The sequence below is a fragment of the Trachurus japonicus genome, unplaced genomic scaffold, assembly GCF_045865225.1.
Source record: "Trachurus japonicus isolate A0001 unplaced genomic scaffold, Traja_1.0 AP030520.1".
Lineage (NCBI taxonomy): Eukaryota > Metazoa > Chordata > Actinopteri > Carangiformes > Carangidae > Trachurus > Trachurus japonicus.
This window is the reverse complement of record NW_028220653.1, coordinates 315,851-333,757: the sequence shown is the minus strand read 5'-3', so window position 1 is coordinate 333,757 and position 17,907 is coordinate 315,851. Positions and strand designations below refer to the sequence as shown.

Sequence of the window (17,907 nt, the reverse complement as noted above, 5' to 3'; positions counted from 1 at the left end):
CATAGAGATGCTCATCAGGTTTACCAACAACTAAAAGATGATTCGATGCTGTACAATCTGGTGTATTAGTAAGATTAGATGACTGCAAATAAGAATTTTAAATTCACTTCATGGAATGTTAGAGGGATGGTAAAGCTGACTAAATTAAAACAGGTGATTACCAGGCTTAAACAACTTAAGTCATCAATAGTGTTTATCCAGGAAACTCATTTACTCAGAGAGGACTTAGTGAAAGTACGTAGGAGATGGCCAGGCAAAGTAGTAGCATCCTGTTTCCCTTCTCATTCGAGAGGGGTTATGGTGTTAATTCATAATTCGGTGCCTTTTCAAATAAATAACACTATTTATGATAAAACTGGTAGATATTTGGTGGTTCAAGGGACTCTCTTGAGAGAAAGTATTAATTTGGTTAATATATATGGCCCAAACGATGATAACCCATCATTTTTTGAAAATTTATTTTTGCTTTTGGCCACCCTCCCTGGTAAGATAATATTGGCAGGTGACTTAAATTGTGCTTTAGACCCGAAACTGGATCGCTCTGCAGGGATAGATACATCCCATTCCCAAACAAGAAAGAAAATTCAACAATATATGAAAGACCTGAACCTTTGTGATCCTTGGAGAAATCAAAACCCCAACAAAAGAGAATTCTCATGCTACTCGGCAGTATTTAAAACCCACTCCCGAATAGATTACTTTTTAATTTCCTCATCTCTGCTACCTAGTATAACAAATTGTGTATATGATAGTATTGTTTTATCTGATCATGCCCCAACCTCACTATTTTACAACGTCGAACAAGTGTATAGACATCCAACCAAGTGGCGATTACACCCTAAATGGTTACAAGATTCTGACTTTATCAAATTTGTAGGAGAACATATTGATCTCTACTTCTCTATAAATACGAATCAAATATCTGCAACCATTAGATGGGAAGCTTTTAAAGCATATATCCGAGGACAAATGATAAGCTTCACCAGCTCTAAATTTAACAAATTCAAACAGACTATGAATGAATTAGAAGCAAAAATTAGAGAATTAGAGAGAGAGGTTAGCATAGATAATTTGACACAAAAAAAACAAGAATTACTGACTCTTAAAGCAAAATATGAAGAGCTCTCCATGCTTAAGGCTGAGGATGGTATAATAAGACTGAAACAAACTTTTTATGATCAGGGCGAAAAGCCAGGTAAACTGCTAGCCTGGCAGATTAAGAAAATTGAATCTGACAGAGCTATCAATACAATTAGGAATGAACAAGGAGAATTAACTACAGATCCCACAGAAATTAATAACACCTTTGTCTCATATTATAAAACCCTTTATAATTCTGACAACCCTCGAGACCTGGTAAACCAAAACAATTTCCTCGATGGATTGGTCATTCCCTGTATTTCTGAGAGTACAAAAACTGAACTAGAGAGGGAATTAAATTTGAATGACATTTCTAACGCCATTACAAACATGAGAGGAGGTAAAGCTTCGGGTCCAGATGGGCTTCCGATAGATATTTACAAATTATTTAAAACAAAATTAATAGCCCCGTTATTAGATGTTTATTTGGAATCCTTTAAAACAGGTTCCCTCCCCGTTTCGTTACGTAATGCTCTGATCACTCTTATTCTAAAACCAGGCAAAGTGCCAACCGAACGCGGTTCTTATAGACCCATATCACTTTTAAATTCAGATGCAAAGATTATTGCTAAGGTTTTAGCCATGAGACTCGAGAGGGTTCTACCAGCCATTATACATGGAGACCAGAATGGTTTTGTGCAAAAGCGGCAGGGGTTCCACAATGTGAGGAGAGTTCTTAACATAATTCACGAGTGTGAAGAGTCCCCTGACACTGCAATATTATCAGTCGACGCCGAAAAGGCGTTCGACCGAGTTGAATGGCCCTATCTACTCGAGTTGCTTAGGCGGTTTGGATTTGGTGATTACTTTTGTAGATGGGTCGAAATTTTATTTGTTGACTCCTCTGCAATGGTATCTACTAACTATCTCATCTCTCAGCCTTTTGAGTTATTTCGAGGTACAAGGCAAGGGTCACCAATTTCACCTCTTCTTTTTGTAATAGCCATGGAACCATTAGCAATAGCGATCAGATCACACCCCTTAATTCATGGTATTAAGATTGGGGACTTAGAACACAATACAGCAATGTACGCTGATGATACTATTATATTCTTATCTCAACTCGCAGAATCAATACCATCTCTCTTAGAGTTGTTTGGTCAATTTGGGAGTATCTCTGGGTTTAAAGTGAACAAAGAAAAGTCATCTATTATGTTTTTAAATGGAAATGAGAGGAAGAAACCTTTAGTGTCACATCCATTTGTGAATGCCACAGAGGGATTTAAGTACTTGGGCATCAAAATAACCCCTAAAATAAGTAATCTTAGTTCAGCCAATTATGAGCCCATGTTACATGGTGTGACAGAAGAGATCACGAGATGGACAACATTACCTCTTTCTATATTGGGAAGAATAAACATAGTAAAGATGACTATACTACCAAAATTTTTATTTATCTTTCAATCAATTCCACTAGCCCCTCCTCCTTCTTTTTTTCTCAAGACCAGAAAGCTTCTTTCCAATTTCATCTGGAACAATAGGAAGCCAAGACTCAGACTCTCCCTTCTATATCTACCTTATGATAGGGGGGGGCTACAGCTGCCAAATCTAGAATGGTACTATTGGGCTGCTCAGTTGAGGGCCACAATGTTTTGGTTCTCTAAAGATGTTTTCATGCCCTGGTTAGAAATTGAAAAAAGGTCCTCAAAAGGTTTGTCATTGAATAGCTATCTATATTCAGCTTCTTTTAAAACATTAAAGAAAGATACTACTAATCCTTTTGTAAAAAACACCATTATTGTTTGGCATGTGGTACAAAAACTGTTGTGTGACTCTCCAAGATTATCCTGTTTTGCCCCGATCTGGGGGAATGCTAACTTCGCCCCGGCAAAGAATGACATGGGTTTTAAAACGTGGATGAACAAGGGCATAGTAGAATTGCAAGATGTATATGAGGATTTTACTCTAATGTCATTCAATGAGTTAAAAGCAAAGTTTGATATACCACAGAAACACTTCTTTAAGTATTTACAACTTCGAAGTTTTATTCTGGCACATTTAAACAACTCGGTGCAACAACCTCCATTATCCACCTTAGAAACACATATTACAAAAAGCTGTTTTGGGAAAAGGCTGGTCTCCCGGTTTTATAATATGCTGGTTGAAAACCATAAGGAAAACTCTGATAGTAGGAGACGGGAGTGGATACGTGACTTACAAGAAGACATTTCACTCAGTGAATGGGGTAAAATATGTTTAAAAACACATACTCAAACCATCAACACTCGATTGAGAATGATACAATTTAATTGGATAATGCGAATATATATTTCCCCTGTACAATTAAATAAATTTGATCCTAATATACCTGATCTTTGTTATAAGTGTAAAAACCACCAGGGCACATTATTTCATTGTTTATGGAAATGTGAAGAGATTCAAAAGTTTTGGAGCTCAGTATTAAAGTATATCTCTCAAATCACTACTTCTCCTGTACCCCTATGTCCTAAGTTATGTATTTTAGGCATTTATCCAGAGGACTGTAATTTATCTGGCAAAGAAAGAAAAATGGTTGATCTTTGTTTACTGCAGGCCAAACGCTGTATTGCATTATGTTGGAAGAATGTTAATGGCCCCTCTTTTACCCAATGGTTGAATAACTTAACATCAAGTTTGGCTCTTGAGAAGCTGACCTATATTGTTAGAAAGAGGGCGTCTGAATTCTATGACATTTGGAAGATATTTTTGGAACTGTTGAAAGGTGGAGATTTGGAGGAGGCAATGGGAGAATGAGATAATAAAAATATTTAATGCGTTGATAGGAGTGTATGATGTAACCTATATTAAGAATATTATTATTATTAATAATTTATTATCATTACCATTTTATATGATTATTTTTTTTATTTATGTATTTATTTATTTATTTATTATTTATTGCTCAGTAATTTCTCTGACCAATTTGTCTATTTAATTTATCCCTTTTTAATTATTTAATTTATTATGACAATTTATTTATTTATTTTTTCTGTATTCTATTACTATTTTCATTATTATTTGTATTACTGCCATATGTTTTAAGTGTTCTATGTTGTTGTATGAATGTAAAAACCAATAAAGATATGTTTAAAAAAAAAAAAAAAAAATCACTCATTTTATTTCATTTCATTCAGTTATCTAGAAGATATAAGTGCAAGTCCATTTAGATAATATGTTACAAAATACCTTTAATCACAAAATATAAAAAAATATAATGTTTTTACCTTTAAAATATAAGAAAAGGTTGTAAACATAGTCTCAGGGTAGGTTCATGCTATGTAAGTCAATGGGACTCCATTGCATTGAATGCACCAGGAATTTTCCATATTTGCATACTGTTGCCGTATGGCAACAAATTTATTTTAGTATATTACAAAAATACTATTACATCAAAACTGAATTAAATTTAAAAAAAAAAAAAAAAGTTTACTTTCCCCAGATAGTGATTTCAATTTTTTATTTGACGAAAATTTTCCAAAATTCTGAATAAAAGACAGTCTTCGGGACCCCACACAATGATGTTTACATGGCAAATGTCCATGAGCAAAAGGGACTGGCAAACAGGATATCTTGGTCATTTGACCTCATAAATTGTATGTCCTTCAAAGTAAAAGCCCCCTTTTCACACCTAACTGTAAAAACAAAAAAAAATATCATAGCTTTTTAGAAAAATGAAGATAAAGTAATTGTTGCCATATGGCAACACTATGCAATAGAGGTGCACGTGTGTTTGGAGCTGACGAGAGAATAAAGAGTGAGACAACGCGGCCCTGAGGAGAACTGTGAAGGACTCAGCTGTAATGGAAAATGACCTAAACCGAGTCCAGTAGAGCTGTAACTGTGTAGTGGAAAGGCGTTCAAAGTAATGGTAACTATCCTGGAAATCCTGCTTTACATTGTTTTAACATAGGTAAAAGAAGAAAAAAAAAGATTTTCTGGGATAAACGGGCAGATTACATACGATCAGAGGTGGGTAGAGTAGCCAAAAATTGTACTCAAGTAAGAGTATAGTTACTTTAGAATAATGTTACTCAAGTAAAAGTAAAAAGTAGCCATTCAAACATTTACTTGAGTAAGAGTAGAAAGTACTTGGTGAAAAAGCTACTCAAGTACTGAGTAACTGCTGAGTAACCTCTGATTTGTTCGTTTAATGATCAGCGCGTAAATGTAGGCCTAATGAAATACACAGAAATATAATAGCAATGAAAAAATCCAGATATTGCCAAAAAACAACATTTAACAACTAAGACAAAAGCCAAAATGACAGAGTAACATAAATGAAGACAAATTCAGCCACAATAACTTACATAGGCCTATCTATGAACTGTCCATTGTGTGGGTGTGGTGTCTGTGTGTCTATCTGTGACTGTGTGTGTGTGTGTGTGTGTGTGTGTGTGGGGGGGGGGGGGGTCCTATGACTGGTTTCTAGTGAAACCAAAGTCACATGACCACACCCCCGAGACTGGAGGGGTGGTCATGTGACTAGGAGTCACATGTCTCCAGGTGTGTATGGGGTTTAAACTTCCTGGGGAGGAAGAAGTATAAGACAACCTGGATGACTGAGAACCTTCACGGACATTATCCACTATTATCCACGACATACCAGGGCTGACGTCATCCTAATTATTTACTAGCCGCAGTTTCTCAAATTTGAGGCGGAGTGGTCGTCCTGTTTACCGCAGAGATTTTGTGTTCAGTCATGTGACTGCCTAGCTCTGTCTGATTGGTTAAACGGAGGCAAACGTCGCGAGTGGCTACATCTGATTGGTGAAACGCAGTCATGTGACAGAGGCTCGGAAGTATCTCCATTAAAACCTCTATGATTAAAACATAAACAAACAGATCGCACATTGGATCAATAAGAAAAAGTAGCGAGTAGCGACCGGAATGAAGCTCAATGTAACGGAGTAAAAGTACTGCTTCTTGTGAAGAAATATACTCAAGTAAAAGTAACAAGTATTCTGCATTGAAACTACTCTTAGAAGTACAATTTATCCAAAAAGTTACTCAAGTAAATGTAACGGAGTAAATGTAGCGCGTTACTACCCACCTCTGCATACGATTATTCTTCTTTCTGCCCCCTTTTGTTGAGATTTGGGAGGTTTTTGTTTTTATTGTAGCTTATTAAAATGCAAGATCATTTTTCTGACCGATTTATTCCCCGATGCCATGTATCTCGCTTTCTTTCCCCCACCCTCCGCTGTTGTCTTCGTTGTCACTTTGTAGCCGCTCCACAGAGCACATGGCTAATTAATATGCACGTGCTGACCATATATGGTTGTGTCTAGGCATTCCGGGGGCGGAATATGCAGTGTGTTCAAGTGCACACCATTCTTGGATCCAGTTTGATTTATCAAAGAGAAATTGCGGAGAGTTGTGCACGCACAGTTTGATATATCTGAAAAAGGTGTAAATATTTTGGGTGTCTTTTCGCCGTAGGCCTAAGCAAAACATTTAGTAGCAGCAGTTTTACACTGCTTACTTAGGGTTTTGATAAATGAGGCCCCAGGCCCTAAGCCCAGAGCCCAGACGCTCACAGCTGCAGCTTCTCCGCGGCGCTGTCCGTGGTCCTGAAGGTGACAGGTTAACTTGACAAACAAACTGCAGCATAGTTCTGTTTGTTTATCATGTGTGTCAGTTTTGTTTGCGACTTGATAGTTTAGTTGTTGAGTTTAAGAACATCACTCCCTCATCAAACCAGTGATAGGCATGCTGAAAAGAAAAAAAGAGAGAGAGACGCGCTTGGGTATCGCAGCTGTGTAAAAAAAAAAAAGATAACATGTCGGAATAGCGATACCAAAAAGTGTCGGAATAGCGGCATGTCTAGATAGAGGGATGTCGGAATAGCGGGATGTCTAAATAGAGACATGTCGGAATAGCGGGATGTCTGAATAGAGACATGTCTGAATAGCGGGCGGACCCCGATAAACAGTTTTCCAATGTGATGTATGAAAAAACATACATTGTGCCACATTGTTATATTGTGTGACGTGTTGTGGTTATTGCAAAGCCAATACTTAGTATGTTATGTCTTCATTCAAATGTTATATAGGGCACTATTATTTATTTCTAGTAATATTTTAAAATTTAAATCAACTACAAAAGACTTTTATTTTCAATTATACACAACACTCTCCGTAGTATTAATAAAATGACACATCAAATGACATGACAGGGGACAATGTCCTCCCTTACAAATGAACAACCAGAATTACTACGTTGAATTTAGGTTGGTGTGTTGACAGTGGCCAAATTTTTTTTATTTTTTTTAAAGTATATTTTTGGGGGTTTTATTGCCTTTAATTGATAGTGCAGTCGAGAGTGAGACAGGAAATGGGGAGGCAGAGAGTGGGGGAATGACACGCAGGAAAGGGCCGTCCAACACGGGACTCGAACCGGGGCCGCCTGCAGTGAGGACTGAGCCTCAACATGTGGCGGCACCTCTACCCAGTGAGCTAAACGCCACCCCAGACAGTGGCCAAATTGAATATTTTGTAAGACCTGTCAGTCATAGTGAATGGTGCTATGTCTGAAAAGTTTTTAGTCATGGTTGTGGTGTAAGAAAAATGGATTGTTCAGCAACTGCTGTCAACGAAAATGGTACATTACTGTAAAAACTGTTTTGAAATATCAGAGAGAAGGTGCAGTCTGGGAGGTCGTTAATATTTTTCAGTGGTGTGACCTCTGTAACTGGAGGGCAAGACAGCTGGTCACTTTAAGCCAGGGGTTCTCAACTAGGGCCCTATTTTCCTGGCGCAACTCAGGGGGGCGCAGCGAGGCGAGCCCTGGCGCAGCTGGCGCAGTGGCATTTTCCTCCAGTGCAACAACGTGCGCAGCGGATTCGGTAAATTGGCAGACTGCTGTGCGCCAAGATGGGAGTGGTCGCGCAGCAGGGGGAGGTGTCGACAGATTCACCTTGGCGCAGTGACAATTTGTTGCCGATAAACCACACGGAGAGTGTGCCGAAAGCTCGCCAGCTCCAACCTGGTCTACTCTCAGCGCAAGGCGAAGCGCAGCCAGCGGACTGGTATTTTGACTGCCCAGCTCCGCAGTGCGGAGCCACAAGCGGCTATGACGGGCCCTCGCTCCACGCCACTCGGCGTCCCTGCTACCCCCGGGCCGCTCATCGAAACCCCCCCGCGCAACCGGACGTGGGCGGCTGCGTCAAGGGCGGTCCCCTCGTCGAACACGTGAAGTTTTGAGCAAAACGGACAACGTACGATGGAGTTACGGCAGGTTTACGGTTCGTCCACCAGGGGGCGGTAACGGGATGTGGGCCGTTGTGTTCGGGGTCGTGAGCTCATCACACATGTGAAGTTTCGAGCTGATCGGACAATGTCGATGCAAAACACGACATTTCCTGTTTCCACAAGGGGGCGTCTTGAGCGAGCTAGCGTACGATCAAATGGAGGCGTAGAGGGTGGGCCTCTGATCATGTACTGAAATTTTGAAGTGACTACGACCAAGTATGTGGACGTGGAAGGCAAACGTAATAGCATGGCGACTAAATAAGCAGTTGGCCAACTTTGTCGCCCCCTAGCAGCCACGCCGTTTGACGTAGAGAAAAGCTTTTAATAGTGTTTGACCAGCTTGGTCTCCTGATGATCTGTAGCGAATATGAAGTCAATCGGGCAAAATCCGTGGGAGGTGGCAGTTCACGATGGAGCGCTATTCCTGTCGCCTCCACAAGGGGGCCATTAGCCGTAGCGTCATAGCGTTCATGAAATACCTTCACCAACTTGTTCGGCATGTTTTAGAAGTGGAATGAAGTTGATGGGGTCAACTATGTATTTTTAATTAATTTTAGCGCACTTCCTGTTACCACCGGGGGGCGCTATGAGTGACGTAGGAAAATAATATGTCGGATCGTTCAGGGTCACGCCCTCATCATGTGCACCATGTTTGAAGCAGCTGCGATCAAATCTGTGGGCGTGATAGCATTTAAACCTTTTTAGCTGAATTCGGGAACTTGGCCGTGCCCTAGCAGCCACGCCCTTTGACCTACACACCTGCGGAGCACAAGCCGTAATCAGCTTGGTCTGGAGATGTTCTGTACCCAATTTGAAGTCAATCGGGCGAACTCCCTCGGAGGAGTTCGTTTTGCGTCAAAGAAATGCTAACCAAAATGGCCGACTTCCTGTTGGGTTTAGGGCGTGGCTCCAATTCAATTTTTTGTATGTTTGGGTATGATACACGTGTGTGTCGAGTTTCGTATGTGTACGACAAAGTAAGCGAAATTTGTCTATGGAGAATTTCGGAAAAAACTTCAAGGGGGCGCTATTGAGGCATTTAGCCACGCCCACGGGAAACGACTCTATCCGCTGAAAGAGCTCGCCATTCTTGACCTGTGTATGAAATTTCGTGAGGACACGACTTCGTTAAAGCCACGAAAAAGGCAAACGTAATTGTACGATAAAAAATTGTCAGTCGCCGCGGCGGCACACGGACGCCGTTCGTCGTATCTTCACAGCGTTCATAATGTAGCTTCAGCAACTGGTTCTGCATGTATTAGAAGTGGAATGAAGTTGATCGGGTGAAGTATGGATTTTTAATGAATTTTTGCGTACTTCCTGTTACCACCGGGGGGCGCTATGAGCCAGGCAGGAAGTCGATACATCAAAACGTTCAGGGCGGAGCCAACGTCATGTCCTTTGAATTTCAAGTGGCTACGACGAAGTATGTGCGCGTAATTGGCAAACGTAATTTTACGACAAAAAATCGTCAGTCGCCACGGCGGCACACGGACGCCGTTCGTCGTATCTTCACAGCGTTCATAATGTAGCTTCAGCAACTGGTTCAGCATGTACTAGAAGTGGAACGAAATCGATTTGGTCAAATACGTATTTTTAACGAATTTTTGTACGTTTCCTGTTACCACCGGGGGGCGCTACGAGCCAGGCAGGAAGTCGATACATCAAAACGTTCAGGGCGGAGCCAACGTCATGTCCTTTGAATTTCAAGTGGCTACGACGAAGTATGTGCGCGTAATTGGCAAACGTAATTTTACGACAAAAAATCGTCAGTCACCACGGCGGCACACGGACGCCGTTCGTCGTATCTTCACAGCGTTCATAATGTAGCTTCAGCAACTGGTTCAGCATGTACTAGAAGTGGAACGAAATCGATTTGGTCAAATACGTATTTTTAACGAATTTTTGTACGTTTCCTGTTACCACCGGGGGGCGCTATGAGCGACGTAGGCAAATAATATGTCGGATTGTTCAGGGTCTCGACATAGATTTTTGCACCAAGTTTGAAGCGTCTACGATCAAGTATGTGGGCATGAGAGCCGTTCGTATTTACATGGCGAGCACCGAAACAGTCGCCAAACTTCGGGGCACGCCAGAGGCCAAGCCCTTTGAGCTACAGACCTGCGGAGCACAAGATAAGCTCAGCTAGGTCTGACGATGTTCTCTACCCAATTTGGAGCCGATCGGGCGTAACCCCTAGGAGGAGTTTGTTTTGCGTAAACCAACTTTGAAGCAAAATGGCCGACTTCCTGTTGGTTTTCGGGTATGTCGGTAATGCGATTTTTTGAAGCTCTGGGGTTGATGAATATGTTTACAAAGTTTCGGACAAATCGGTGTCGCAGACCCTCATTTCCTATGCGCGGTCTAGGGGGCGCTGTGGTGCCATTTGGCCACGCCCACATGCGAGACCACCACTGAACGCTAAGTTGCCACAGGCCCCACGTGCGTGCAAAGTTTCGTCCGTTTCTCGGCTTGGGAAAGGGGTCGAAATGGCGTTCGAAGTCGGATAATAATAATAAGAATTAAAGCCGCAAGCGGCGATGACGGGCCCTCGCTCACCCATGCGACCGCGGGGCCTGAGGCACGCCGGGGATGTGGCGCGAAGGTGAAAGGGAGAAAAAACCAGGAAGGAGGCAAAAAAAAAGTAATATTTTGTTCATCCACTAGGGGGCAGTAATGGGATGCGTGCAGGTGTGTTCAGGGTCAGTCCCTCATCACACTTGTGAAGTTTGGAGTGAATCGGACAAAGCATGAGGGAGTTATGAGCAGTTAATGGTTCGTCCACTAGGGGGCAGTAATGGTATGCGTGCAGGTGTGTTCAGGGTCAGTCCCTCATCACACATGTGAAGTTTGGAGTGAATCGGACAAAGCATGAGGGAGTTATGAGCAGTTAATGGTTCATCCACTAGGGGGCAGTAATGGTATGCGTGCAGGTGTGTTCAGAGTCAGTCCCTCATCACACATGTGAAGTTTCGTGGAAATCGGACAATGTTGATGTAAAATATGCCACTTCCTGTTTCCACTAGGGGGCAACATGAGTGAGATCGCCTATGAGCATATGGAGACGTTGAGGTCGTGACCCTGGACCTGTGTACCAATTTTCATGATGATACGAGTTCATTAAAGCCATCATAAACCCAAACGTATTTTCATGGCGAGGAATGGTCGCCGCGTCGCCACACGGTCGCCATTACTCGTAGCTTCACAGCGTTCATGATGGAGCTTCACCACCTTAGTCTGCATGTTTTAGAAGTGGAATGAAGTTGATGGGGTCAACTATGTGGCATCAGTACACGTTAAGGTAAAACCTGGCCACTTCCTGTTACCACCGGGGGGCGCTATGAGTGACGCAGGAAATTAATATATCGGGACGTTCAGGGCGGAGCCAACATTATGTCCAGCAAGTTTGAAGTTGATCAGATAAAGTATGTGGGTGTGAGAGCTGTTCGAAGGTGAAATGGCGAGCAAACGAAAAGTCGCCAAAATCCTCAAGGCCCCAGAAGCCACGCCCTTTGACCTAGAGACCTGCGGAGCACAACTTTTGATCAGAGTGGCATCTCGGTGGTCTCTAGCCAATTTGAAGTCAATCGGACAAAATCTGTAGGAGAAGTTAGATCAAACAGGTCAAAAGTTCAAATCAAAATGGCCGACTTCCTGTTGTGATTTCACCATGACATTAAGAGGCTTTTTTGTGCGTCTTGCCATGTTCTATAAACCCATTAAATTTCATGCGTCTAGGTGACACACAAAGGCGGGGCTGATGTTTTGAAATTTTCTAGGGGGCGCTATTTAGCCATTTGGCCACGCCCATTTCCAACGACTTTAAAATATCAAATTTTTCGCCAGTCCTGATGTGCATGCCAAAATTTACGCGTTTTGGGGCATGTTGAGGCCTCCAAAAATGCGATCCTTTTGAGAGAAAAAGAATGAAAGAAAGAAAGAAAGAATAATAATAAACAGAGCAATTACAATAGGGCTTTCGCTGGGCGACTTGCAGTCGCCGCTCGGGCCCTAATAAACAAAGCAATTACAATAGGGCTTTCGCTGGGCGACTTGCAGTCGCCGCTCGGGCCCTAATTAAAGCCGCAAGCGGCGATGATCGGGCCCTCGCTCACCCACGCGACCGCGGGGCCTGAGGCACGCCGGGGATGTGGCGCGAAGGTGAAAGGGAGAAAAAACCAGGAAGGAGGCAAAAAAAAAAGTAATATTTCGTTCATCCACAAGGGGGTTCTAAGCAGTTGTGCGTAGGTGTGTTCAGGGGTGGTCCCTCATCACACATGGAGTTTTGACACAAAAAAAGAAAAAGATAGATAGATGAGTGGTGTTTACCGTTATTTTGTTTGTTTGTTTTTTTGTCATTACTATGTTTCATTATCTCTAATATTTTGAAACAGAGAATAATATTGGTGTTGAAGTAAGCCAATGACATTTGTAACAACAGAGAGGGGCAGGAATTATAAGTTTTTTCTTCATCCTGCTCCTTTTCATTCATGATGAAAATGTGTACACAATGTATATTGCAACTATGTGAGAACCATGAATGAAATAAATCAAAATGAAATGAAATGAAATGAAATACAGAGCCATCAGTGGGTTAATATACCTACATAAGTATTATTATTTACATGTTTAATATGATTTACATTTAGCACAGCTCATGTTCAGAGTGTGGTAATAATTGTCTGTGTGTTTATGGTGAGAAAAGAGTGGTTTATTGTCTGAAAAATGTAGTTTCCTAGCAGTATGCAGTACCTAACTCCGACCAGCAGAGGGCGCGTTCACTACACGGTGTGTTCAGGAATAAGGAAGTCACGCGTGAATCTGTTCAGTGAATGAGAACACACACTTGAGTCTGAAGTTAATATGTGTGTGTGGCGAACTGTGATGATAAAATACATATTTTTGCTCTTTGCAGGTAAGAAGGGAGCGTTAGAGATGTGTAACGAGTGGGTGAATGTGTTATGTGCTGGTTTATTATCCCGTTCGGACGTTATGTATTGTTGTTTATAGACGTTACTCAGCCAATGTACCGTACGGAAAACGGCTAGCCTGTAGTTAGCACTGGTTGCGTAGTTACCGCGAGCAACAGGAAAACTATGAGCCGGTCAGCCCGGACTGCTCGTGTAGTTCATAAATAAATACATAAATAGGTTAAAATAGATACATGATTAATTTGACAATGTTTAGACGTGATTGATACTGTGTGTTTGCTAAATAAGTTGATATCTTGAATGTACATGATGAGATGAAACTGGTTAAGAATAGTGATACAGCAGTCACATGATTTATTGTTTTGAATGTTGGTAAGTTACAGATATTCATGATTTTTTCTGTGTTAAAACAGTGAATCTGTTCAGTGAATGAGAACACACACTTGAGTCTGAAGTTAATATGTGTGTGTGGCGAACTGTGATGATAAAATACCTATTTTTGCTATTTGCAGAACAAAATAAACAACTTTCAAATTAAATGTGTAGTGGAGGGTAGCTTCACTCTGCACCACGCTACACATTCAAGGGTGGAATTTCATCACTTGAAGTTTTGATCAAATTGGACGATTTCTGTGTAAAATTCGACAATTCATGTTTCAACATGAGGGCAGCATCAGTTCATACAGTTACAGTGCAGGGTACTTCATATAAAAAGGTTTTGCCAGGGAAAACTGAGGAGGAATTGGAGGTTGGCAAGATACAGCTAATTGTTAACCATGGCTGTGTGTGAAAAACATGAAAAAATGTTGTTGTTATGTAAGTTCAGGGTCATTGGAGTCTACGTGTCTTAGGGACAGTAAGAGCATTTTGTTTTTTTCAGGCATGATGACCTAATGGATTATTATACTTTGTCAGCCTACAAAATGAGTGACATTCCAATGATCTGTCTCCATCACTCCTTTGCAGTGAGATACAAATGTTTGCAGCAGAGGAACTTGGTGTGGAGAATGAAGAGAACATCAGGTTTCTCAGTGAAGAAAGCTTATCCCTGCCTTTAAATTGCCAGGTAACCATTCAGATTTAACACATGTATGCATACATATGACGTGGTGTTCTTTTTTTACCCCTCTCTTTTATTCCAGAAACCCCAAAATGCATAAGATGAGGTGTGACACATCTCTAGGCAACAGAATCAAGTTAAGTGGACATTTAATTTGATTCAGTTGTATACCTGAAGTAATGAGAATTTCACAGGATGATGTGTCACAGGCTTTTAGGAAAAGTCAGTGACTGGGAGACATAGATTGTGTTATTTAAACCAAGTCACATGCATTGTAATCGTGAGAGAGATCAAAATGACATCACGGCTGTTGTAGTGTTAATGGATTCATGTCAGGCAGCTTAAATGTCCACTTAGGGGTTGAAATTTTAATAGTAGTTGTTTTGTTTTGATCTTGCATTGTTCCAGCTCTGACGGATCAACGCCGAGATGGAAGCCCCACTCTGAGTCTCCCTCTGCTGCTCTCCAGTTCATCCTCCCACACCGGACATCAACATTCCCTCACCTTTTCCACTCTATGCAATGTCATTTATTCATTACATTAAATCATCTAATGGCACGTTGTTGTGGCGTGCTCTTGTTGTGGTGTGGCTAGTTAAAGGAGTTTATTTTTAATCAAACATATGATAAACAGTTTTACAATGTGATGTATGAAAAAACATACATTGTGCCACATTGTTAGGTTATTGCAAGGCCAATAATTAGTATGTGTTTGTTTGAAATACAGGTTTATTCAAACTGCAGATTTCGGCAACATGTAGGAAAAAAATGAAGGTTGTAGATGCTAAGTTTTTTTCACAGTCACTGAAAATGTCTCAGACAATATCAGACTACGGCAGCCCACAAGCGACGTCACGTCAACAACGAAGGTGATTTAAACATATGTACCATCTGTACACCTCTTCTTTCACCACCAAAAAATCCTATACTGTCATATAAACATCTGCCTCAGTAGTTTTACATATCAACCTAAAATTTGGTAGCCTACATATGTGGACAGGAAGTGTGTGAACCATATGTAAAATTCAACCTGTTTTAAAATAAGGATTTTGAAATATCACCTTTTCACGAAAAATTACAAACTCGTTTTTTTTTTTTTTTAAATAACAACAAAAAAGTATTTTCAGAACTCAATTTTTTATGGAATGAGTCAATTCAATATTTTATAGATATAGATGTAAAGGGACAAAGGTTGTCAAACCATAGTTGTGGGTGTTAAACCCTAGCCGTATTTTAAGAAAAAACGCTTAAAAATACACACCCAAAGTAAATGAAGAATTGTTACACAATTATATGGTTCACATGCATTTCCTTGGTGTCTGGGACCATCTAGGGACCTCAGGGAATGTATTCCCAGTGTCAAAAATGTTGTGTCTGTTACTATACTTGAGTGAATTGGAATAAATCAAAGGAGAAATGTGAAATTTCTATCCTCGCCTATTTTCTTTTCCTATTTGTAAGAGGATAACACTATGATAACAATAACCCCATGTACACAGGTGCCACTGATCACCTTCAGCAAATTATTGACTACAAATGTAACAAATTTGATGGTTTTAGTAAAGATAGGACCAGGCGGACATTTGGCACTATTTGGCAGTTTGGCACCAGAGTATGACAAATAGGTTATTTTCCACTTCCAAAGGAAACTGGCTCAAAAATACATCTTATGTCCATTACAGGAGTCTATTGCCATTTACTGGAGCTTTTGGATATGAAATTTAGCTTGTGGCCCATCAACTACTACCATTGTGCACAGTATAAAATCAGTGTAGTTTGTGTGCTTTTATGGACCCTGAGTCTAGTTTAGTTTAATTAGTTTAATAAGTTTATTTGTATCAGGGACAATGTACAAAATAACATTAGTCTCGAGATGAGACGAGATGCCTTGTACCGGATTTAGCTTACTAGCTACTTTCCATCCGTAGTCCCTGGGCAGGTGAATAAGAACAACCGAATAAAATAAGAATTATCAATTTACATAGCATTCTAAACATCCATACACATATGCATATACATCCTCTCACACATCACAAACACTCAGGACATAGTCCTATTTCATATCAGTTAACAAAACATACAGTTATTAAAATACTTTACACTTTGCCAAGGTTAAAAATAATTTAGGCTCATGATTAATGCTGACATGTCTGATTTCTTAGGATCCATTGTTTGACTTCCCGGGAGAAAACATTGAAGTCTGTACAAATTTTCAGATTAGTTGGAATATTGTTCCATGATTTGACAGATTTAAAAGAGAAGGCAGATTGAGCAAAGGCAGAGCTACGCTTAGGGATGTTACAATCTCCACTTGAGACAGATCTTAAGGCTCTGGTGGAATGCTCAGAGCAGAGTTTAACAAAGGTTTTCAATGGGGAGGGGCAACATTATGAATTATTTTGTACACTGGCAAATAAAGATAATGATGATGATGATGATGATGATGATGATGATGAATAAAAAAAAACAACTAAACTGTATCATTTTGTCACCAAATTGAGTAATTTTATTATGAACATGTAATAAGTAAAACTTGTAAAAGTAGTTTTGACTATGATTATGAAACTATGACTATAAAACTGTGACTTTGAAACTATGAAACCAGGAAACCTTGACTGTAACTATGAAACTGACTATGAAGCTATGACTATAAAATAAAACTGGAGCGCATCGTCTTCCTTGCCGTTGGCACAGAGTCCTCATCTTCATCATCCACATCCTCACTAGAAAGAGGAGGGGGGCTGCAGTGCTGTTGGTGCCAGATGGTCTTGGGGTCTCATCCACTTGGTCATCCTCTTGGCTTTGAAAATGGAGACAAATGAATACAATAAATATAGCTAATAGTAATAATATAACTAATAATAATGTAGTTAATACAGGTACACCACCGCTCTGCAGCACTACAGCCCGCTAGCCCCCCAGCCTGACCCTGCAGCCTGCCCTCCAACTACAGCTGTAGCTAGCTAAGTTACAGCTAGTAACCATAGCTGTAGTTGTAGCTGTAGCTATCAAATTCCTGCACGTATGGGACCAATGGCAGGTTGAAAGGTTTTCGGGCTATGTGATAATAGTAAAAAAATAACTGACTGACATAAAAATAAGTAAGTGAAATATCAGATTTTGTGGAAAAAACATGCCGACAAAATGCATGTATGACAGAAAACGTCAAAGTGTGATCAGCTGTTGATATTGATTGAAAAGGTGAAAAAAAAGTCACTACACCTCCCTACTCGCTACAAAACGCACTACATTCGCTATGAAATTGCCAAAAATGCACTGTTAAGTTGTTCACAATGTATAAGAAACACAATAACTTACTCATAAACTGGATCCAGAAAATCCGTGTCATCCTCTTGATCATCGCTGCTGTCAGTTGAGTCAGTAAACTCCTCATCACTTTTCCTCTGATTTTCTTCTAAGGCCTCCAGTACCGAGTGTCTTTGCTTCTCGGGCATTTTAAAACTAGGACTACTTCACTTAGTAGGCTAAAAATAATAATAATAATTAATACTAACATTAGTCAAATAAAAAAAGGGTGGAAAAAACG

The 17,907-nt window shown here is 40.5% G+C and overlaps 1 long non-coding RNA gene across 1 annotated transcript; it reads left to right on the top strand.

Moving 5' to 3' along the window:
• Positions 1 to 13,198: 13,198 nt before the first annotated feature.
• On the top strand, positions 13,199 to 15,406 carry LOC146960265 (uncharacterized). The gene is made up of 4 exons (XR_015035487.1): positions 13,199 to 13,284; positions 14,267 to 14,366; positions 14,443 to 14,496; positions 14,769 to 15,406. It is a non-coding gene; the product is annotated as an uncharacterized LOC146960265 (long non-coding RNA).
• The last annotated feature ends 2,501 nt before the right edge of the window (positions 15,407 to 17,907 follow it).